This window comes from Suricata suricatta, chromosome 5, assembly GCF_006229205.1.
Source record: "Suricata suricatta isolate VVHF042 chromosome 5, meerkat_22Aug2017_6uvM2_HiC, whole genome shotgun sequence".
NCBI lineage: Eukaryota > Metazoa > Chordata > Mammalia > Carnivora > Herpestidae > Suricata > Suricata suricatta.
Genome location: NC_043704.1, coordinates 79912242 through 79935620, shown reverse-complemented (window position 1 = coordinate 79935620; position 23379 = coordinate 79912242). Strand labels below are relative to the sequence as shown.

The 23379-nt window shown below is 45.5% G+C and overlaps 1 protein-coding gene across 19 annotated transcripts in view; it reads left to right on the top strand.

The window, feature by feature from the left end:
* The window catches only part of ST6GAL1 (ST6 beta-galactoside alpha-2,6-sialyltransferase 1), a 119735-nt gene that overhangs the window by 48702 nt on the left and 47654 nt on the right, over positions 1-23379 (top strand). The window contains exons 3-5 of one of the 19 annotated variants that reach the window (XM_029939664.1): positions 3771-3850; positions 4503-4559; positions 17089-17158. The exons of 12 other annotated variants lie outside the window; for them this stretch is intronic. The gene's annotated coding sequence lies outside the window, so the exon portion shown is untranslated. Of the gene's footprint in view, positions 1-3738; positions 3851-4502; positions 4560-14609; positions 14688-17088; positions 17159-23379 lie in introns of those variants that run through there. 6 more of the 19 variants (XM_029939665.1, XM_029939668.1, XM_029939666.1 and 3 more) reach the window with 6 other exon arrangements.

Genomic DNA, 23379 nt, shown 5'->3' with positions numbered 1-23379 from the left:
TTAAGTTCACTTATTTATTTTGAGAGAGAGAGAGAGAGCAATTCCACAAACCATGAGATCATGACTTGAGCCGAAACCAAGAGCTGGACACTTAACCCACTGAGCTACCCAGGCGCCCACAACGCTCTGACTTTTAAAGGACTCAGGATGGAGTGCGGACCTGTTTCTTCAGAAAGAAGCCTTCCGTGGGAAGCTTCCTGAAGCTATGTGGGGGGCACTCTCTCCCTCCTCCTCACCCCCAAGACAGCCTCTCAGGGTCTCCACAGACTCTGGTTCCTGGAGCACAGTTTGAAGAGCACAGGTCAACTCCAACCCCCCATCTAATCGTAGAGACTTCTGAGATCCATGAAGAATGTGACTTACCAAGGCCACAGGCAGTGTGACCTTAGAGGTCTCCCTGTATTTTCCTTTGATTCATCATCTTCTGTTGATTTATATTCTCTTTTTATTATTTCTTCCAATCTTCCCCATCCCTGCCCCCTTCCCCCTATGAATTGGAAACAGCTGATACTGAAGGTCTCAAGGTGTATGAAGACTGTGGTCTAATTCTGAGAAGTCCATTTATTGAGTGCCTGCTACCTGCCAAGCATTATTTTAGTGGCTTTTACATTCATTATTTTAATTCTTCTGAGAACCTTTTCAAGTGTATTATCTCATTTACCTGATGAGGAGACTGAGGCTCAGTGAGAACAAGTGGCTTGCTTAAATTCTCAGTTATTGACGGGTCCTCCTGTGTCCGAAGCCCGAGTTCCTTCTCTACACCACATATTTCTTCATACTGAGTGTGCTGACGCCAGGCCCTGTTTTTGGTACTGATACAGTGCAGACAAAGGAGACAAAATCCTGCTGAACCCCTTGTCCCTCTGCTCACGAAGGGCAATTCGTCTGCTCTTCATAAGGCCTCTGGTTGCAGGTGTCTCTGGCTGCCTGTGGTGGTCGCAGTGGATTTTGGCTGTTGCTGAGATGAAATCCATGGCCCGGTTTGCTCCGCAGCCAACAAGTCACACGGGCTCCTTTTCCTGTGCCCCTAGGTTGCTGAAACATTCCATTGACACGGACTGCGATATAGGCAGTTTGTTCTCTGCAAGGAACTTGACCGCTCCTTCTTCCTCCCCAGTTTCCCCTACGTTTCTTGGCATTCCTCACCAGCCGCTTCCTCCGGCCACCACCCTGAGCCCAGCAGAGCTCTGATTCACTTGGTGATTTAGCCCTGATAAAGACGAGGTATTTTGGCCTGTGCTGCCCTCAGCCCCAGTGGGCATTTGGATCCGATGTTTTCACTTGTCACTTTAGACTGTTTGCCAGAGTTTGCGGAAAAAGGCCTGTATTATTAATGGCCTTGCCAGGAACCGCCGCGCCCTGCCAGCTTGTCATGTGAGCCCTCTGAGACTCCTGGCTGCAAGGCCCCCAGCATTCCTGGCTCTCCCCCCACCCTCCCTCAGGTGGGAAATGTGATCTGATCTGACAGAAACTGCAGACAGCCCAGGAGGGCAGCAAGCAACGTGGAAGGGACAGATCAGGGCCTCTCCTAGGAATTAACTACAGCCCAGCGCGCATCTTGGGGGCGCTGATTCCATCCTGTGCATCAGTGGAGCCCGTTGTAGTTGCAAGTTTTATTTTCTTTATTTTAGATCGAGAGAGCAAGCACACGAGAGTGGGGAAGGGGAGCAGAGGTGGAGAGAGAGAGTATTAAGCAGGCTCCACACTCTGTGTAGAGCCTGGCTTGGGGCTTGATCCCCCAACGCTTGAGCCGAAATCAAGAGTCAGACGCTCAACCAGCTGAGCCACCCATGCACCCCAGGGGCCCGTTATATTGGAAGTCTTTTAGTCTGACATCTCCTCCACTAGCCCCTTTGGGGCTTATCTCCATGAAAGGATGAGAAACTAGCCTCTGAGAGATCAGTGAATTACCTGTTCTTTTCAGGAGCTGTGTGCCACCAGACACAAAATGACACTTCCCGGGCTCACCAGTAGGTTACCTCCGCAGCCGGTGCTGGCGGTGTCGCTCCCCTTCCCTTCTTCCCATCACTTTGTAAACATGGAAGTCCTATTTCTGGAGCTTGGTATTATGATAGAGACTTGACTCAAGTTTAGGATCTGCCAGGTCAGTGGATGGTGGGATGGCAGGTGAGACCAGGGGTGAGGAGAGGTAGTCCTTGGCACCTTCTCCTTTGTCACCTGAAATCACTCCTCTTCACCTCTCATGCCCCATCAGAGCCCCTTTTTAGTGTCAGGAGCTCAACACTGAATTGAGAGAAAATAATAATGTCACTTGCTTGCTTAAAAAATCTCTGCCAGTCCTTGTTTCTTGGGGGATAAATTGGGAGTAGAAACACTTGTCTGAAGCAGATAATTCTGTTGAACCCCATTTCCCATCACTATAGCCCATATAGCCTCACCCCTCAGAGCTTCTCACCATTCCTTGACTACAATGGGCCTTCTTTAATAGCTAAGCCTTTGGACTACTGTTCTGGCTGTTGGGTATGCCTTTTTCTGCCTGTTAAACTCCTATTCATCCTTCAGAACCCAGGAGGAACATTACCATTCCTGACTTTCTCTAGCAGAGTTGGTAGCACCCCAGTGTTTAGTTCTGAATGCCTTACATGCATTTGCACCCATCATTTTATGGGTCCTTCTCTTTTTCCAAGGCCTCAGGGGCAGGGGCTGGACCCTGTTTATTTCTGTATCACCTGTACTTGAACAAAATGAATGGGAGCTCATTAATGAATTATGTGCTAATATGTGAGCCATAGGTGGACTCCATTTTAATTAGGTATAAGGTCCAAGTACTTCCATGAGAGGTGATAGGCCAATGCTGCGGTGCTGTTGATTAATTGAGCCAGGTGGGTGCTGAGGGCATTATTGCGCCTGAGCCCTGCAGCAGAGAGGGGGTGTCACTGGGTTGAAGTAACACTGCAAAAGCTTCGAAGTTGTAGACTGAGGCACAGCCTGCCCTGGTCCCCAGGTCAGCCTTTCAAACTCTGCACCCAGCCTGCCAGCCAAGAGGGGAGCACCTTAGGGCTGGGTACAGACCTGGAGAAAGAGTGGGGATTCTGGATGGTCCCAAGAGGAAGGGGTAGGGTTGATGCTCAGGAGAAGATTAGAAGCCGGGGCAGCAGGAAGCACAAGGCAAGATTTTGTTTCCTTCCTGTGATACTGGGGGCATCGTGCTGGCCAGATGCCTGATGGCTCCTGCCTGATGCGATATGAACTGTGGCCAAGCTAGAATTTGGAGCCAGACCTGGACATACAGGTCCTCTGTGCCCCTGCCTGTTGAGTTCCCCTCCTCCTACTGCTGGGTGTAGGCAGTTTGGCATTAAAGATAGTAGGATCTGAGTTTAAATCCTGGTCTCAGACACTTGGACTGTGAATTCTATAGCACTGAGTAAAACTACGAGGGGTGCTAATTTTCATGTATTTATTTAATTTTTTATTTTTACTTTTAAAAAATGTTATTTTCAAGTATGGTTAATACTGTGTTATATTAGTTTCAGGTGCACAATCTCATGGTTCAACAGTTCCATTCATTACCCGTGCTCGTCATGACAAGTGTAGCCTTCATCCCCTTCCCGTGTTTCACCTATCCCCCCACCTCCCCCTGGAAACCCTCAGTTCTCTACAGTCAAGAGCCTGTTTCTTGGTTTGTCTCTTTTTTCTTTGTTCATTCTTTTTGTCTCTTGCACGTATGGGTGAACTCATGTGGTATTTGTCTTTCTCTTCCCGACTTCTTTCACTTAGCATAATGTGCTCTAGCTCCATTCGGGTTACAGTTTTGTAGGGTCATGAGGACCAGGAATGGCATCACTGCTGAGAGGCTGTGGGCTGAGACATCTAGTCACTCCTCGGACAGGTTCGTGCTGTTATCATTCTGAAATCACAGATCCTTAACTGGGGTTCAGAGAGCTTCTGCAAGCTGCCCAAGCTCCTGTAGTGAGTCAACGACAGTAGTGGCACAGCTGGGTCCCCTACGCCACCAGTCCCCAATCTGCATGAGCCTGAGAATCCCCTGGGGCTTTTGTCGAAGGAGCAGTTCCGGGCTCTGTATCATCTATTGATTCAGCTCACTTGGAGGTGGGGCTGGGGGCACAGAGGGTGGTATTAGGGTCTGGCAAGTTCTGGAAACACAGTATTGTGCTTTCCTGCCTGTTAGGTGTGGCTCATGGTTGGTCCCCAATAAATAGTGGCGGTGAGTATTATGACGTGAACTGATTGGAAGGATATCTTACTGTGAAAAGGTTTTCATCTTTTAAAACCTTTTTGAGAGTAGAAATAGAACTCTGTTTCCTATTTAGTTTGGTTTGCTAAGGGCTCGTCTTAGGGGTGGTGAGGTGCCAGGACAAACAGGTGGTCCAGGAGCACTTGGGGAGAGGAATGGGTTGAATATGGGGTAAGAAAGAAGGAAAGGTCAAAGATACCAGGCTTAGCAAGATGGTAAGAAAGGAGAGAGGGAGGGAGAGGGTTATAATTGCTAACATACATTGAAGGCTGATTTCTGTGTGCAGGGTAGTTAACGCGAATTGCTCATCTCCCTCTGCCCCCCGCCATGAACCCCCGAAGAGGTAGGTACTTTTGTTTTCTCCACTTTACAGGCGAGGAGACACACTCAGAGCAGTTGAGTAGCTTGTTTGAGATCACACAGCTGAACAGTGCTAGAGTCAGGCTTACACCCAGGAACTCTTGCTTGGGAGCAAACACCCATGCAGCTGCAACAGAACAGCTCGACCAACTGATCCAGAACCTTCCATTTGTACCTCCAGCCTGGACCTTTCTCTTGACCTCTGATCTCTTGTCGGCCTGCCTATTTACACTCCACTTGACGGTCTGACCTCAAACTCAGGATACCCCAAACTGAACGTCTGCCCTTCCCTCAGAGCAGTACCATCCTTCTGGCTGCTGGGCCCCAAGCCTTGGAATCACCCTTGACCTTTCTCTCACACCCACATCAAATCCATCAAACTTGAGTTTCGAGGCAACCTGAAATAGACTCCTTCTCCCCACCTCCACTGCAACCTCCCTCTCTAAGCTATAGGCATCTCGCACTGGGAGCTCCCCAGTGGTCTGCCTGCTTTTAACCTTGACCCTTCTCTTCACACACCGCAGCCTGAGCAATCCTGGCAACACTGAGTCAGATCAAGTTGCCCTTTTGCCAAACGCTTGTGGCAGCTCTCACTTTTACTTAGAATGACAACCAAAGTCCTTACCATGACCTTTAAGGTGCTACCTGATCTCTTCCACCTCCCGCCTGGTTCTCTCTCTTCCTTTTGGATCTCTTCCCTCCGTCCCCTTCCCTTGCACCTTGCACCCCAGCCAGTGCTCACCTGAGATATTTCGGTGGCTTATTCTTCACTACCTGTACTTCTTTGCTTGAATGTTCCCTTCTCAATGAGGCCTACTCTGACCTTTTTAAAATGGAAACTGGCCTCAACCCAGCGCTTCTGATCCTTCCCCTTTCCACATTCTGCTCTGTTTCCCATAGCACTTAGTATCCTTTAAGATACTAAATAATTTATTACACTTATGGGGCTTTTGTGTTTCACTATGCCCTTTAAGGGCAGGGATCTTCATCTGGTTTATTCACTGTTGTATCCTAAGCACTAAGATTCTTGCCAGGTGCATGGTGGCTCATGCATTCAGGAAAATGAGTAAATGTGGAGTGCAAAGTTTCTGTGCAGATGTTTGGTTTAAAAACATTTTTTAAAAGATGTGGTCTAAAATCTGGGGGAGATGCCAGAGGGGGCTGGACACATGGAGACAGGCTTTTTGTGTTAAGGGAGCCCCCGTTGAGGCTGGACCCCGGGGGCTGTGGGCACTTTAGGGCTGGTCTGAAAGCTAGTCCCCAGAGGATGCTAAGATGGGTAGGCAGGAGGGAAGTCCGAGAGCATGCCCGTTAAACTTTAGAAGGAGAGAGTTTGAAGAAGCAGACCTGGGGAGAACTCACAAAGGAAGTCCTGGAGAGGACTCTTCAGATTTTACAGTTTAAAATGCAATTTCAGTGGAATGGGCTGAGTTCAATTATTTAAGGAACAAGTAAGTGGGGAAGTGACACGAGAAGCTTTGCTAGGAGGAAGGAGAGATGAGGTGGTTGCTTGAGGAAGTGATTTGCTTGAAGAAATTTGTTTTTAGCTATAAAAAACAGCCTTTTGGGTGTGGATGGGTGAGTGAGTGGGGAAGTGACCCACGGTAAGCTCACGGAACCCATGGAACAGAGTGCAAATTATGTCTTGTCCTCACTCAATTCAGCTTCCTAGTACCGTGCCTGGCACATAGTGGGTCCACAGTCAATATTTATTGAATACGATATGAAATACTGTAGACCTTAGTGATCAGTCAGCAACAGGACAACAAGGATGTCTCATGTAGAGATACTGATTTCTGACCCACTGACTGGGTCAGTGGCATTTCTCACCCCTAAGCTATATATTCCTTAGCCCTTTGAGCACTGTATGTGGTTATACTTTGGCTTCCTTTACTGCATAGTGGTTATGTTTTTAAGAGGTATATCTCCAGAGGACTCATTGGAGTGACAAGTTAGTAAACCGTTCCACATGGATGTGAGGGACATGATGGTGTCTTCGCCCATTCAGACTGCTATAACAAAAGACCAGATTGTGTGGCTTAAATGGTAGAAATTATTTTTGACAGTTCTGGAGGCTGGAAGTCTGAGGTCAAGGCACCACATGGTGACATTCCATTGAGAGCTCATTTCCTGGTCTGTAGCTGGCGCCTTCTCACTCTGTCCTCATGGGAAGGGGCAGTGGGGCCCCTTTTCTAAGAGCACTAATCCCATTCCTGGAGGTCCCACCCTCATGACCTAATCATGTCCTAATACCTTCATCTCTGGGGGTTATGATTTCAACATGTGAATTTGAGTGCCAGGGGGAGGTGGACACAAACTTTCAGATAAGTCCTGGGAAACCAGAAGAAGAAAAGAGTTGGCCAAGGGTGGCAGAAAGGTCTCTGAAGTGTTGGTCAGAGCCTGGCATTGAACCAGCTTTATCTCACACCAACTCTCTGGGAGTTGGATTTCAATGATCTAAGTTTGCTTCCTTTGGATTTTATAAAAAGAATAGTGTTGGGAAAGGAAAAATATAAAAGGAGCCATGACTTGAAATATATCCAGAACCAAAGTCTTTTTTTTTTCCTTTTAAAAATGTGATATGCAAAGCATGCAGGCTTAATTCCCTGGTGGTGGCAAATGACATAAAGTTCAGAGATGTCCTTGGAGAGAATGGAATCGTTTGACTCCTCTTTTACTCCCATCTTCTCTGAAAAGAGACAGACTGGCCTGCTGCATAGGAAAGAATAAAGAAAAATCCCTAGTATTTATTAAGTATTCTATGTGCTTGGAAATAAGCTAGCCGCATGTGCATGTTACATCCGTCCTCATTAGGTGATGGGCATTATATCAGTATTTTCCATAACCTACCTGAGGTCTCACAGCCAACAGAGGGGAGAGAGCATAGAATACGCCCTGGGGAAAGAAAATTGAAAATTTTGGCTAAAGTGAGACCAATGTAAGAAATGTAGCTGCTTGGGGACGCCTGGGTGGCTCAGTCGGTTAAGCATCCAACTTCAGCTCAGGTCATGATTTCACAGCTTGTGAGTTCAAGCCCCATGACAGGTTCTGTGCTGACAGCTCAGAGCTTGGAGCCTGATTCAGATTCTGTGTCTCCCTCTCTCTGTGCTCCTCCCCTGCTCACGCTCTGTCTCTCTCAAAAATAAATGAACATAAAAAAAGAAATCTCCCTAGTGCCCAGCCCAGTGTCTTATTCTCAGGAAAATCCTGAGAAATACTTAACAAAGAGGTGGTTAGTTGGCTGAATGAATTGTCAGGGTCCTGAGAAAACTGGCAAATAATTTTGCTGAAGTGCTATTGTAGGTCTACATTGTCTTCTAGAAAATGGGAAAAACCAAGGGAGGGAGAAATAGAATTTAAATTTTTAAAAGGCATAGTTACAAACCTTGAGTATGAGGCAATAGCTGAAATGTCCTATGTAAAATGCATAACATGTGGCAATACTCAGTACATGAAAACTATGATACTTAAGGAAAAATAATATATATTTATATATTATATAAATCTATCCCACTGTTTCTCCTCACCCTGGGACATGAAGGCATAGCGTTCCGTGACTCGAGACTTTTCAGTTTGGGACTCATATTGGAAAGCACTATTGCTTCTCTCTATCTGTAATACCTTTTTTACAAAAGATAATATGTCTCCCAGTTGGCAGTCCAGCCCAGCCCCTTGTATCCTAGTTTAGTTGCTCTTTGTGGTGTCTGCACCATGAGACTTTGTATGGTCCCATGACCTACATTTTAAAGATGATCCCAAGTATTCCCTCGGGGGCAGACATGTGATGTCATATCAAAATACGTGTTGGTTATGATGATAGTTAACTTGGAACTCTTATCAGACACTGAACATCTTTCTATCTTCAATACCTGGGGGTTTCTTTTCTCAGGAACATGATGGAAAATGTGGCCTGGATAGTGTTTCTGTTGGCTCAAATGTACCATTTCTGTGACTGTCACTGAAGACAGTGCATTTGTGTTGGGAGGCTAGTGCCCGAATTCCCGTGATTTAGAGGAATACATCGGGAGGACTTGCTGATTTATGGATAATGTATAACCATCATTTGTGCTAGCAAATGTGGTATGTGCCAGGGTCAAGGTTCTGTATAAGCTTCACAGGCTAGGAGAGGGGCTAAGTGTAGAAAGAAAGAATGTACCAGGTGAAGTGGAGGATAAACCATGAGCTTCTAATGCCAGTGGCACAGTAGGACAGCCCACTGGGCATGTGGCTGGAGAAGAGGACTTGGGAAAAAGGCTAATGAACTTGATTTCAGTGGTCGCTCAACCGAGAGAGTCGTTCACATGAGACCGCTAAAAACTAACCAGAAACTCTTTATATTTGCATGCTAGAGGTGTAGTCAGTTTCCTCCTCTTTTCTAGTTGGGCCACATCTGGAAACTGTTTAGTTCTATTCAGGGTGATGTGGACAAATGAGAGCGGGCCCAGAGTCGAGTGAGTAGAACTCTTAGGGGTTCAGAGGCCATGTTATGGAAGGAATGATTCAAAGAAGAATCTTTAGCCTGAAGAAGAAAAGGTTTAGGGTAGTGTAATCGTCCTGAAGGATGGCCCTCTGGGCAAAAGAACACGTGTATTTTCCTCTAGAGACTAGAATTAGAACCAGCAGGTGGGAGGTAACAGGTGTGGGGAGGAGATGAACAAAATATGAGAATCCTAAAGTACCCATCAGGTAGCATTTGCTATTTGAAAAACAGCATAACTACAAGGCACTTGAATTTGAGTATCCTCTGACACAGGATCTCAGGGACCCTCCGGACCTCCTGGATATTTTTCTAGCACGGTTCCAGCTGTCCACATCTTACACATCCTTCCAGGTCCAGCCTTATTTCTTCACAGGAAGCCTTCCCTTCCCTGCCCTTAATTTGTAGGGGCGGTCTTTCCTCTGTGTTTGGGGTTGGGTTGAATTCTAGCCTTGTTTACCTGCATGCGTGACCTTGGGCAAGGGGCTTAACTCTTCCTGTAAAGATGCTCATCTATTAAATGCAGGTGATGTGCATTTACTTTGCAGAGTCATTATTATAATTGGAGAGAAAGAAACTGCCTAGGAAAGCACCTGGCACATAGTTCATGTTCAGTCAGGGGTGTTGATATTTAAGGTGATGTATTGATAGGCCTCAGGATCGACCCCTGTATTTACCCCGTGAGAGGCCATCTGGAATGAAGAACCAGGTCCCTCTCTCTTAAACCATTCCTTTCCCACTGCTCAGTCTTTCTTGATTTCCTCTAAAGATTCCAATTAATAATACAAACCGGGTCCTGGCCTTATCTGCAACCAGCTGGCTCGTGTCCTTGACCCAGTGAGTTCTCCATCACTGCCTGTCATGGTTGCCTGACTCCCCTCCTTTTCCACCCCTGCTTTTAGGTCATCTGCAAAGAGCTGCTCAGGGTTTAACTGTGTTGGCATGAATCTCCACAGCCTTCGACCTTGTGCACCTCGTGGTAACTGACTAATTCTCTTTTTTTTCCTCATGTGACTTAGACCTTTCCATAAAAACTTACAGTTTATAATATGGGAGAGACAGGTAGGATCTAGTCAGTTGCCCTCTTCTTGACTTGCTTTGATTTGGCCTTTCATTTGGGCCAGGTCTTTATTTTTCTCTTGAGAGTTTATGCATTCAGAGAATGCAGAGGTCATTGCTTAGGTTCTGGTCTGGACCTAGTGGTGTGGTAGGTGCTTAGGCCTCAGAAAGGTCTCAAGTGGTTTCTGTGTTCTGGAAAGTCAAATTCTAGCAGAGCAGATGGGCACAGAAATCATAAGAGGGGTGCTGTGGGACAGAATGGGAGGGCTCCTAACTCAGACTTGGGGTCAGAGAGACTTTGATTCCTCTACTAAATTGCTTCATATTAAACATGTTCTTTACATCAGACTCACTGTTCCTTACCACGCATTAAGTCAAAGAACACCTGCAACTCCTCCCTGGGTGGCCTGCTAGAGACCTAGGATTATCTTCTCTGGCCTCCCCAGGTCTCACCTCTGAAGATGTGTGTTCTTGTGACCTGGGTCCTTTGGGAGCATGGGTTACTTGCCTGATGGCCTCATCCCATACTGGGAAGGTATGCAAGCTACCCTGGTGCCTTCTGTAATGACCCGTATTCATCTTGCTGCCTTTGCTCCCATGATTCCACTGCTCCCAGTGTTGGGGGACATTGAGCTTATGGGCAGAAATGAATTTACTGAGTCACAGACCTTGTCTGCTGCTCACAACAGAAGCCAGAGGGAGATTCCATTCCCAGCTACCTCCCCGCCTGAGAACAGAGCCTTTTAGGATATCAGTGCTCCCCACCCTTTCAGAAGCCTTGTGAGTATCATTCTATCATCTCCCTCATCTCAGTTGACCCCTGATATGGCCAAATCAATTCTGAGGGCAGGAACCTCGTTGGTCAAGCTGAACCCTTCAGATTTCTGTTGTGGCCCCTGAGAATAGTTTAAGTTCAAAGGCAAATTAGACATGCTCTTAAGGCACCCACAACCTGCAGTCCACTATTTTTGTCTGTCACATGGTTCTACTGCTAGTCAGCACTTGTGAGACAAAGCCTTTATGACTCCCTCCCAAACTGCCCATCCCCTTTAATCTCCTGGGGATGCAAAGGAGTTTCCTGTGCTAGCAGATGGCTGTTTTACCCCACACCCACTCCCCATGATGCCTGGAGCTACCTATGGGCTGAAACTCTGACTTCACTGTTTCTGTGCCCCATTACCCTGAGCCTGGCATGGGTGCCTCCCTTTGCAGGCATTTGATAATCCCCTGCTTGAGGAATTGGAGTAGCAAGTTCATAAAGCGATCTATTTCAGGGTCAAACTTCCTGTGGGGTGCCTGAGTCATTGCTTGGCTGGCCTTTGGACAGAGCATGTCCTTTGTCAGTTCACTTTCATAAATGGCCACTCTGACTCAATTATTAAGTTGTCATGACAACCCAATGGATGTAAAGTTTAAAGAAAAAAATTATCATAAGGGACATCTTTTTTTGCGGGGGTTGGGGGTGTGTATGGGAGTATCCTGAGATCATCTGAATTTCTATCATTCCAAACAAAAGAGTCACTTCTTGTTCTCTTAAGTGTGTCAGATGGATCCAAGGGCAGACATAATGGCGCCCAAAGAAACCGGAAGTGAGACTAAACAGGGCCATAAACATGTAGAAGTCATCCCACAGATCACAGAGTGGGGTTTTCTCTGCTTTTCAGTTGACAACTCAATAGGGTTCTGTTTTTGTTTTTGTTCTTTTTAAAATGTCTTAGAAAATAAAGGGGTCCAGTTAAATAACTGTGCTCAGGCCTCATCTGCGTGCCGGGTAGCACTGTGCTAGAAGGGCTAGGCTTGGGAGCAGGACTTGAATCTTGGTTATGTTTGCCTCTAACTGTGTGGCCTTTAGGAAATCACTCACTTACTCTGATTTTCAGCTTCCTCACCTGTAAAATAACCCACAGAGTTATTCAGAAGATTTAAGATAAAACAGAAAGCACCTATCACAGAATAGGGCTTCAGTGATACGTACAATGATGATATTGACATGAGAATAACAATAATCAGACCTCGGCTCTATACTTGCCGTGTTGCTGCATATAGGAAAACACAGCGATGCGTTCTCACCAAGGATCATCTTTGTCACCTGAACATTGCATGCTCCTTATTGTCCACATATTTCTAGATGTTCAAATGTGATTATCTTTTTTTCTTAAATAGTAACTGTAACACCAGAAGCAACATATGAGCATGCAGGCTGGCTTGTCAATGTAACTGTACCCACATTTTTATTTTTTAATGTTTTATTTAGTTTTGATACAGAGAGAGACAGAGCATGAGATGGGGAGGGGCAGAGAGAGGGAGACACAGCTTCAGAAGCAGGCTCTAGGCTCTGAGCCATCAGCACAGAGCCTGACGCAGGGCTCGAACCCACGAATGTGAGCTCGTGACCTGAGCTGAACTTGGAGGTTTAACCAACTGAGCCACCCAGGTGCCCCTGTATCCACATTTTTAAAAAGGGAGAGATTCAAAAAGAAAGAGAATAATTGAAATAGTGTCCACTGTTCTGGTAGCCACTCAGGCAGATGAATTGAAGGCCTGCACAAGAACAGGTTGAGAGCAATGAATCCGAGTTTCCCTCAGTCATGGTAAGATGAACATTTTTGTGCAGGGTGTGATCCCAGAGTTTGTCTTTTTCATGCTACATGAAACTAAACTCAAGCTAATTAGTTACTTCTTCTGTTACCCGGAGAAAAAAATTGTAATCTGCTCTAGGGCAGGATGCTAACCCAGCTGTGTTAGATTCACTGGATGAACTTCTGTGTGAGCATTCAGGGATGTATAAACAGACTATGTGTTCTATTTTATGGGTGATTTATCGGAGGAGGACTTTTCATTTAACTTTCATGTACTGCACGTGATTATCCATACAAAATCTGATCTTATTTGAACTGACTTCTAATTCAGCTGTTTGTTTTTCCATTTTTGTCTGTACAAACAAATATTCCAGTGTATGTTTGAAAGATAGGGACTGTTTAGGGGTGCCTGGCTGGCTTAGTCGGTAGAGCATGTGACTCTTAATCTTGGGTTATGAGTTCAAGCCCCATGCTGGATAGATTACTAAAAAAGACTAAACTTTTTTTTTTTTAATGTTTTTTATTTATTTTTGAGAGACAGAGAGAGACAGTGTGAGCAGGGGAGAATCAGAGAGAGAGGGAGACACAGAATCTGAAGCAGGCTCCAGGCTCTGAGCTGTCAGCACAGAGCCCGTTGCGGGGCTCAAACCCACAAACTCTGAGGTCGTGACCTGAGCCGAAGCCGGACGCTTAGCCGACTGAGCCATCCAGGCGCCCCCCAAAAAACTAAACTCTTAAAAAAAATAAAAGATAGGCACTGTTTAAAAATAAAAGCCACAATATACTATTATGTTTAAATAACGAACAGTTCCTTCATGCTATCAGATAGGAAGTTAATTGTCAAATATCACCAATTGTTATATGTGCATGTGGATATGTGTGTGTGTGATTTTAAAAGCAGTTTGTTTGGGGCTCCTGGCTGGAGCAGTTAGTGGAACATGTGGCTCTTGATCTCAATGTGGATTTGAGCCCCACATTGGGAGTAAAGCTTACTTTTAAAAAACAGTTTTTTAATTCAAATCAGGATCTAGTTATATAGTCCATACATTGCAATAGGTTGATATGACTTTTAACATTCTTAAAATGCTTGTCATCAGTAGTTTCCCGAAGGATGGGGAGTTGGGGCCCAGGCACTGATTTTGTATCTAATCATTGGTAAGGTGTGGCTCACAGAGATAGACACGATGCTACCAAGGCCACCTTCGAATGGCACTTACCTACTTTCATTGTCCAACTGCCCCTCTTAGAATCAACCACTTCTTTTGTCTTTTCATTCTTAAATGAAAATATGATCTTTTGAGATTCTTTGCTTCTTTAAGTATTTGAATACCTGTCTGAAGGACGAGTTCAGCTTCAGAAATTTCAGCCTTAGATCTTCAACCCGGAAGCTTATGTGTTTGCTTTAACTGGGTCATGCATGTAGAATATTGTGGTTTTCATAGAGTTTGCAGCTTAGCTGTACTAAAAATAATCTGGCTCTTATTCAGGAACTAGGAAGAAACATTATGACGTGGAGAAGCCCACCCTGCCACCCACATGGTGGTGTAGGTTTGTGCTTTTCACGCTTGGTAAGGAGTGATTTCCTGACTAAAAATAGAACAGGATGTTTTGAGACAGGGGCTTTTGCGTTCATAAGCCTCTGTGTACAAAGCTGAAGTTTATGCCGTCCCCACAGGTGGTACTTCAGCTCCTAACAGCGTATTGCACACATCTCTGGGGTGAGGGTGGGAGAGGCTGAAGTAGCAAAGTCCGTAAGGTGGCAGTGCTCCGTCTGCAGGAAGGGCCTCTTAACCAGCAGCCTCTCATGATAAGATACATATTTATTGTTAGGTGGCCCATTGGGCATCATATGCCAATGCTTACTTTAGGTGAAATGGTATGGCATTCCATGCTCATTCATGTTTTTATACCCTTCTGTTCTACACATGTCAAAATGAGTCCTTCCTGTTGGCCATTTCCTGTATCTCCTGCCACCACAACTCTCTGCTTCTCCCAGGTGAGGAACACCCTACTCTTGGTCCCTGGCACACTTATTATTCTCCCTTGATTTCTCCATGACAAGCGTGTTCTGTGTTGCATTGTCAGGTTTCCTGCAAAGCCATCCCCACCACCAAGTCTAATGCCTGGTACACAGGGCACAGGCCATTCGTATGGTGGTTTGAGGGGGTTGCACTCTGCTTTTGTTGGGGGCTTGTGAGAAGGAGGAGACATGTTCTCGGGGGAGACTTAGGGTTAGAGACAGGAGACATGGACAATAGTTAACAGTACACAATGGAAGGCAGAGACTATCAGAGGAGGCAGGCAGGACCATGCCACTTTTTCGCTGTGCAAATTATACTACTTAATCCTGACCTCCACAGTCCTTGACAGTTTATCAGGCACCTTCACCTGCATTGTCTCATGCCATGGACATATCATTAACCCTGTTTTGTACATGACAGAACTGTGGCTCAGCTGAGTGAAATGGCATGCTAAACGCTACTTAACTAGTAATAGTAGAGCCAGGACTGCAGCTCAGTTTTCTGATTCTAAACAGCTAGTTTCCTGTCTACTTTTTGTCACCTGGCTCACGTTGGTAACGTGGGGCCTGGGACAGAGAAAGGACACACCTGGCACCACAGATGCGATTAAAGACTTTAGACCATGCTGAGCATGAGCTTCTGAGTGGCCAGTGAATGGGGAGGGAAACATAGAGAAAGGACTAACATCGACCAGTGACCATGTTCAGTGGAAACAGAAAGCAAGCGGCAAATGTGGGCCACTTATGGAATTTTAAATTTTATAGTAGTCACATTAAAAAAGTAAAAATAAAAGATGAAATTAACTGAATATATTTAACTTAACCCAACAAAATATAAATAGTATTTACTTTATTATGTAATCATAAAAGTTATTCCTCCAACATTCTTACGTTCTTTTCTTCCATAGGAAATCTTCGAACCCTGGTATATAGTTTACAATTACAACACAGTTCTGTGTGGATTAGTCACACCTGCTAAGGTTCCAGAGCCACATGTGGCTAGTGGCTCACTGTACTGGGCGCAGCTGTGTTTTGTATTTCGTGTGTTTCAACAGTCACATGAAGCATTTGTTACAGTACCACCTAAGGGCTGAGGAAATGGGAGCCCAGAGGGGTTATATAACTTGCAGGGGGGGTCCGCACAGTTGGAACGTGACAGCTGGGTTGTGCCCCAGGCCCGTCCCTCCTCTTCTTTATGCTTGATCTGAGCCTGGAAGGATGGTGGAATTGAATAGGTGGATAGGAGCAGTGGCCCTGATGTTGTGATGTTACCTCTGACGGTTTGATTTGCGGCTGGTGTTGAGGTTATTGGGTGCAGTGGGCGGGGGGATGGGGGCAGGGGCAGAGCAGGTGTAGGTAATTTCCAAACCATTGTCAGACTTGCTTCTAATAATAAGGAGGTAGCCGAGGGGTCCCAGGCGAGAAAAGGGAGCTGTTGTCTTCAAATCCAAGAGCGGGAGTTAGGGAATCCTTTCACTAGGTGGTGAGCGTGTCTCACACGGACAAGGACAATACTTTCTTTTTAGAAGTTATGTGAAGATTCGGGTTCTAACACGCAGAGAGCGCTCAGCCAAGGCCAGGTTATGAAGCGCCAAGTTCAATGTATTTGCCCTCCCTGTGCTAAGGCGGGAGATCTGTGTTTTATCTGAGTTTTATCCCTTTCCTGTAAGAAGAAAATATCCTGATGGAGGAGAATCGGGATTAGGAGGGCCATGTGCCTGCCTGTGGGCAACTGAGCAGGTTTTAAGTGTGTTTTATACACAAACATTACATGAGTAGTAAAGATACACTTTTTAATTCCCGGCGTTCTGACACATTAACGTTCATCATACGGTGTTCTCTCACAGTCATCGTCCATTTGCAGAAAAAGAAAAGGTTTTTACTATAATTATAATTTTACTGTGGATAGAGTTTGTTTCTCTCTGTCCTGTAAACATTTTTCTATCTTTATAGTATATGTGGTATGTTAATGGCCTCAGAGGATAACACTGAACTCTATATATAATTTGCTTGTTTCTGTGGCTGGGTATCTGGATTGTTTCAAAATTGACATATGTAATGCTCCAGCCTGCAACTTCATGTATACGTCTCTTTTCTAATTAGATTATAAAATTAGACCACTGAGATTTATGAATATGTTTATAAGTTAATTATGTTTAAGTGTAATTTAATTACATTTAAATGTAATATAATGAAGTACAATTGGATTTATAAATAATGTATAATTATAACTTTAAAACTATTTCTTTATAATAAATACCCCAGCCTTTGAATTTTAGGCCTGAAAGCTACAAACATTTAAACATATGTCGGTGGTTCTGGAAATATTGTTTCCGTTTTCTCAAGGTGTTGTTTCTGGTTTTTTTTTCTCTGCCAGTTTTCCTAAGACAGAATTGACATACAACATGGACAGCATACAATTCTAATTTCTCAGTAACAAGTGATGTGTAAGTTCACCATTCTTGCCCCTAAATCACCAGCATTGGGTGTGATACTCAGAGTTCTCCTAAATTTAACAAAGGTAAAAATATGCGAAACGCTTGTATGTACTTCACTCTTGGAACACCACTGATGTCACTGAGCACAGCCCACCCACCCCCTGCTCCTATCTGCCCTGTCTTCCTGTTGGAGATGTTTCCCCCAGGTAGCCTCCCTGAACCATCGGACTTGTTGACTAGACTCTCCTCTTGGTAGCAAACTGGGCACCTGGGATTCTCTCTCACCTGTCTTCCTCCCTCCTGAGTTAGAGACCTGCCTTTGTCATCCATGTAACCTTATTACCCAGCACTGGGCCTGGACAGCATAGCACTCCAGACGTATTTGTTGACTCAGTGGTTGAGCTTGCTAAAATCTGCCTGTGATGCTAGAAGGTGTGTGTATGATAACGATGTGTGGGTTTGCAGAGTGAGGCAAGTGGAAGGTAAGTGCCATTTTCTGCCTGGGCAGGGAACAAATGAATGAATGGAGTCGTTTGTTTGGAAACACATAGGGATTCCCTTTGCTTATACGGCCTTGTACCTTGTCAGGCACTGGTGGTCCTTCATCCCAGCTGTTTCTTGTCCCTCAGCAGCCTCTTTCTTTCAACATCTCCCCATTTCCCATCTGTGCCATCTACCTTTGCCAAGGATTTCGGGTGAGGATAGTTCTGAGGTGTGTTCGTGTCCACTTTGCAAGCCTTCCTGTTTCTTGGGCAAAATCTGGACTCTGGGCACATCACAGAAAGGATGAGTGTCTCCTTCTTCAATCCTCATGGCTTGGGAATTAGAGAAGAGCCAGAGTGAGCTCCTCTGGCTTTCCCTGAATGGTGGGAACTGGCGAAATGGGGTGCTGGCCAGGTGTAGGGATGATCTTGCTGTGAAATGAGCTTTGCTATAGAAATGCTGGCTGGGGGGCTTCTGCTTTGTTGCTGCTCATCGGGGAAATCCAACCTAGCTTAACAGTCGTAGTCTCTACTGTATGCTGGACAGTGTATGGGAACTTCACAGGTATTGTCTCAAATATGTTGAAGGGCCAGTGTGAATCCCTGACATTGTCTGTGGAGTCAGCAGCATGACACAGTGATAGGAGGAAAATTTAAGAGGGAGCCAAAAAATCAGAGTGCCTGTCTGGCTCTGTCGCAAACCAGTGACATGGCCTTCTCTATGCCGGTGGCCTGTTTTCTCATCTATAAAAATGGGGTGTTGAGGGGATGCAATCAGATGCTTTCTCACTTCCCTTCTGTTTCATAGCCTCAACGTGTTCGCCCTAACCCAACCTGCTCTCTTCTTTGCCTGCGTTACTTTGGACTGCAGGTCAGAATTACATAGTTTAGTAGCACTGTATGTGCTGAGTGAGCTACTAATCTTATCTCCCAGGGATTCTCTGATCATCCAGTGACAAAGACCTTATCTTGTTCTCTTAAACGCTTCTTAACTCTGGGCCTTCACATTGGTGAAATATGAGGCAGGTGCCCTTGTGTGGGGCCCTGGAACATCTTGGGTACATGTTGTCCTGAGATGGTTGTTTCTGGGCCTTGATCTTCAGTTTTTCTCCCATTAAGAACTGAGATTATCAGGGCCACTTTCAAATCAATTGGACTTCAAATGACTTACATGGTTATTTTTCCTTTTGTGATTAGTACCTTTTGTTTCCTAAGACATCTTCGTCTGCTCCAAGTTCCTGAAGAAACTCCCGTGTAATGCCTTTTAAAAGTGTTTTTGTTTGAACTCTCACATCTAGCTCTATGATCCGTCCAAAATTAATTGTATGGATAAAGTGGAGGAGAGGTCAAAAGTCATTTCCCCCTACATGGATATCTAGCTCTTTCAAAATAATTTATTAAGAAGATTTTCCTGTCTCCATTGAATTCCGTTGGTACCACTGTAAAAAACTGTTACTGTGTATGTGTGGGCTCTCTAGGGATTTTGGTTTTTTCCCCTTGACCTAGCTGTCTGTCGTAACACCAACAACATAGTTGTCTCTATTCTGTGGTTTTATAGCACATTTGCTAATGCAAGCCCTTTAACTTTGTTCTTTTAAGGTTGCTTTTGCTCTTCTAGGGCCTTGGTATTTCCTTAAAAATTTTACAGTTAGCTCATCCATGGTGAAAGAGTAACAGTGAGAATTTGGGCCAAGAATGCATCGGAGCTGCACATCCATGTGTTAGAGTTCTCCAGAGAAACAACTTACTTTCTCTTTCCCTTGCTCCCTTCCTCTGCCCTCCCTCCAGAGTTTATTCTGTTTTTAAAGAGCTGGAGGTAGTCATGCTCTGCATTGATTTTGAGACCAACCAACATAAGATACATATTTAGAAAAACACCGGTGGAGTGAGGGGGAGAGGAACCTATGAAATAAGTGATTACCATCTACCAGGAAGTGCTACCAGGGGGTGTACAGAGAACTCTGAGAACAAGGGAGGAAGTGAGGACGAAACCAAATGGGTCCTGAGGAGCCTGGGAAGGCCTCCCAGAAGTCCTTGGAGGGTTTGCCTGGAAGGGGAGGCATTTACACATTTGATGGTAGGGCAGGGAGAGGTGTTTGAGCTCCGGGAGGAGGGCTGTGGTGCCGTTGGGAAATAACGAGGTGGGATGTGTGAACTGTAGTTAGCTCAGTGCAGCTGGAATGTGAGGGCCGTGAGGGAGTGGCAGAAGATGAGGTTACAGCAAAAACAACAGCAAAAATAATGGAATAGCCTAAAAATTTTTGGATTTCTTCATGTGTGTATCAGGAAGGCATTGGAAGGTAAACTGAGAAATGACCCATTCCGTTTGCTGTTCTCAGAGGTTCACTCTGTCAGTAGCATGCAGGCAGGCCAGTTTACCCTGTGGAGTCATGATTTAGAACAGGAACACCAGGCCGGAGGAGACCCAGTTGTGGAAGCCAGATCTCCTAACCCACTGTATGCAATGACCCTTCCATTCTGCCATGTGGCTTCTCAGAGGGTCCACGCAGACATACAAATTGTGGTCCTTTAAGTATTTGTCAAAATAACAACGATAGTCCCTTTCAGGGCATAGTAAAAGGTGGAGATTGAGCTCATTCCATCTGTTCTTTCTTTTTCCCTCTGTAGGGTTTCCTCATCTGCAGAGCAAAGTTGTGGTTGCCTGTGAGCGATCTAATCTCTTACACCTACAACATGGCATTGTTCTAGGTGCTTTATAATGATTAACTCATTTAATCTCCACCACAATGATCTGTGGTATTATTATTTCCATTTTATAAATGAGGAAACTGAGGTACATGGAAGTAAGTGACCCACCTGAAGTCACACATCCAGCAATTAGCAAAGCTGGGTTTTAGGCAAAATCTGTTCTAACTACCGTGATGCTTCTTGGTTGGGTTTGATTTCATTCCAACCATGTCCTTGAACCTAGACCTTTGGACAAAGATAATTATGGAAAGATTCGACTTTGAGTTTCAATATTGCCAGATCTGAATCTTCCCTGATATAGAAGAAGAAGAAAGTTTTTCTAGCTGGGAAAAGAAGGATGGCTTCTTGGAAGGAAGTGCAGTTGTTGATTTGTTTGGTTAAGAGACAGAGTGTGCGAGAGCAAGAGAATGTGTGTACACATGGGAGGGACAGAAGGAGAGAGAATCCTAAGCAGGCTTCACGCTCAGTGTGGAGCCTGACAGGACTCAATCTCATGACCGCGAGATCTTGAACTGACCTGATATCAGTAGTCACTTAACCAACTGAGCCACCTAGGGGTCCTAGGAAGTAGTATTTTAATGGAGCTTTGAGAAATGAGGTGGAATTTCGAGAAGTTAAAATTGCTGAGAAGAAAGAGCAGCCAAGATGAAGGAATCCAACTATAACCTCCCTCTGTTTACAACTAAAAACTGGACAGAATGCAAAATCAATGAGATGAGAATCCCAAGAGTCCTGAGAGGCAAATGTAGGACACTGGGACCCGAAACTTGGATGATGACCCATCTTGGCGTCTGTCACATGGAATTACACGATGGTGTGGGAAGCGGAGATAGGCCCATCTTTTCAGCCAGAGGAGCCCAGCAGTGGAGCTGCCAGAGGGAATGAGGAAATCCCTGAGAAGAGAGAGCTGTTAAAAGGGCCCCACTCACTCTGCGTGGACTGATCTAGGTCATAGGTATGCTTCAAGGTGTGTATGCATGGAATAGACCCAAAGAGGCACAGCAAAGGTTTTGAGAACTTGACTATAACATTAACACCACCCAGGTCCCAGGTAAACCGAGAGTGGCCTCTGTAACAGGCAGACCCAGTTAGCCTAGTGAAGGCTTTGAGAACCAGCCAGGCATTGAGGCTGTCAGTCACAAAAGAGGAGACAGAACTTTTAGTCTGAACCTAAGTGGGTTCCTGGTCTGTTAAATAAATAAACAAAAATATCAACATTTTTCCCCTAGAGAATATTAGCAGGATCCAGAGTATCATAATATATTTCAAAAGTCCAGGATACAGGGGCTCCTGGGTGGCTCAGTTGGTTGAGCATCCAACTTCGGCTCAGATCATGATCTCATGGCTTGTGAGTTTGAGCCCCTCATTGGGCTCTGTGCTGACAGCTGGAGCTTGCTTTGGATTCTGTGTTTCCTTCTCTCTCTGCCCCTTCCCCAGCTCACACTCTGTCTCTTTCTGTCTCTCTCTCTCTCTCTCTCTCTCAAAATAAGTATCTTTTTAAAAAGAGGGCTGTGGCTCTAAATAACCTGTTCACAGCCCAGGAGAGAATCCAAAGTATTTTTTTCTCTTTTTACTGCTTTTAATTGGTGGGAGGTAGGGGTGGCGAGTACCCTTGAGGTTCTTTCAACACCAAGCAGGAAGGCGAGAAAACGTACAACATTCAGCCCAAAGTGCGGGTGCCGTTGACTGGGCAGAGAAATCAAGATTCGGTCCCCAGACCTCTGCCTACCCCATTTTCGCTCTGGGACCACATCACTGACTTCCTGTTTTCTTCTCAGGTAATGTTGTGGTTGCAAGAGACCTAAAGGTGGGGCTGGGGAGGAGAGTGAGTTTGGACTATTTTCTAACTTGAGGGAAAATCCAGAAAAAGACCGTGGGCTTTCTTGTGAGAATTTGGGTGCACTGGCTTTTCCTGCTTCAGGCTGTGAGCCCTCCCTTGGCTCTTTGGAGTTGAGAACAGAGCCCTCTCCTGAATAGCTTTATGCTTTCATGGTGCTAATCACAGTGACCTGAGTCTTCTAACACAAGTCACCTCAATTCATAAGAATGATGCTTTAATAGAAGAAATCTGTAATGTCTGAAGTAGGTGTTGCTTCAACGGGGTTTCTTTTTTCTTTCTGAATTGGGAAGGTACTTTACCCACAAGCTCTATCTCCATCGCTTTGTTACACCTCTGTCTTGGAGAAATTTAAAATGACAATGGTTTCATGTGTATAGCTTGGAAGCCTCTTTTCCTGCGAGGAAACAGAGGCTCCAGAGGATAAGTGACTTGCAAGGACACACGGTGATTTGGGTAGACAGCTAGGGACCTCTTGACTGAGACCTGGTTTCGGACTTTTCCAGAAGTCCAGCCTTCCCTGGGCCATCCCCTGGGACCTCACTTCACTGAGGGTCCCGAATTCTGATTCTCGTGGCAATGGAGCAGTGTTGGAAAGAGTTAACACTGAAAGCAGCAGACATGGGGTTTGTTGAGACGAACGTCAAGGTCCTGTGTTTAGCCAAAGAGAAATATTGACTCATGACACTCCCAGAAAATTCATCTCCTCTCTGAAATGTGGACTTCCCCCACCCACAGCAGCTAAGCCAGCCTCCAGCCTCCTGCCCACCCACCTTCTCCCTTTCTCCTGCCAGGTCCAAGAAAGCCACGTATAAAGCACCCGCCACATGCCAGGCCCTGCATGGTCCTTACTTCTAACCCTTACAACAGTCCCGTCACATAAATGGTTCTGCACACATTTTGCAAAAGAGGAAACTGAGACCCTGAGAGCTCATATCGCATTTGCCTAGAATCTCAGCTATGAGTGTGAAGCAGGGATCCAAGTCTAGATTCGTCTGGCTGCAAAGCTGGGTTCCCGTGAAATTTCGCACCACCCTTCCAGACTGGGCCTCGTCTGAGCGTCTTCCTCACCTCAGGCTTCCTCCTCATCCTGCCCGCACAGGAGGTGGCACCCAGGGCTTTCCTGGCCTCTGGGCCTTGAGTCCAATCTAAGTTGAGATCCTGACTTTCTGCCTCTTAACAATAGGATGATTGTGGGCAAG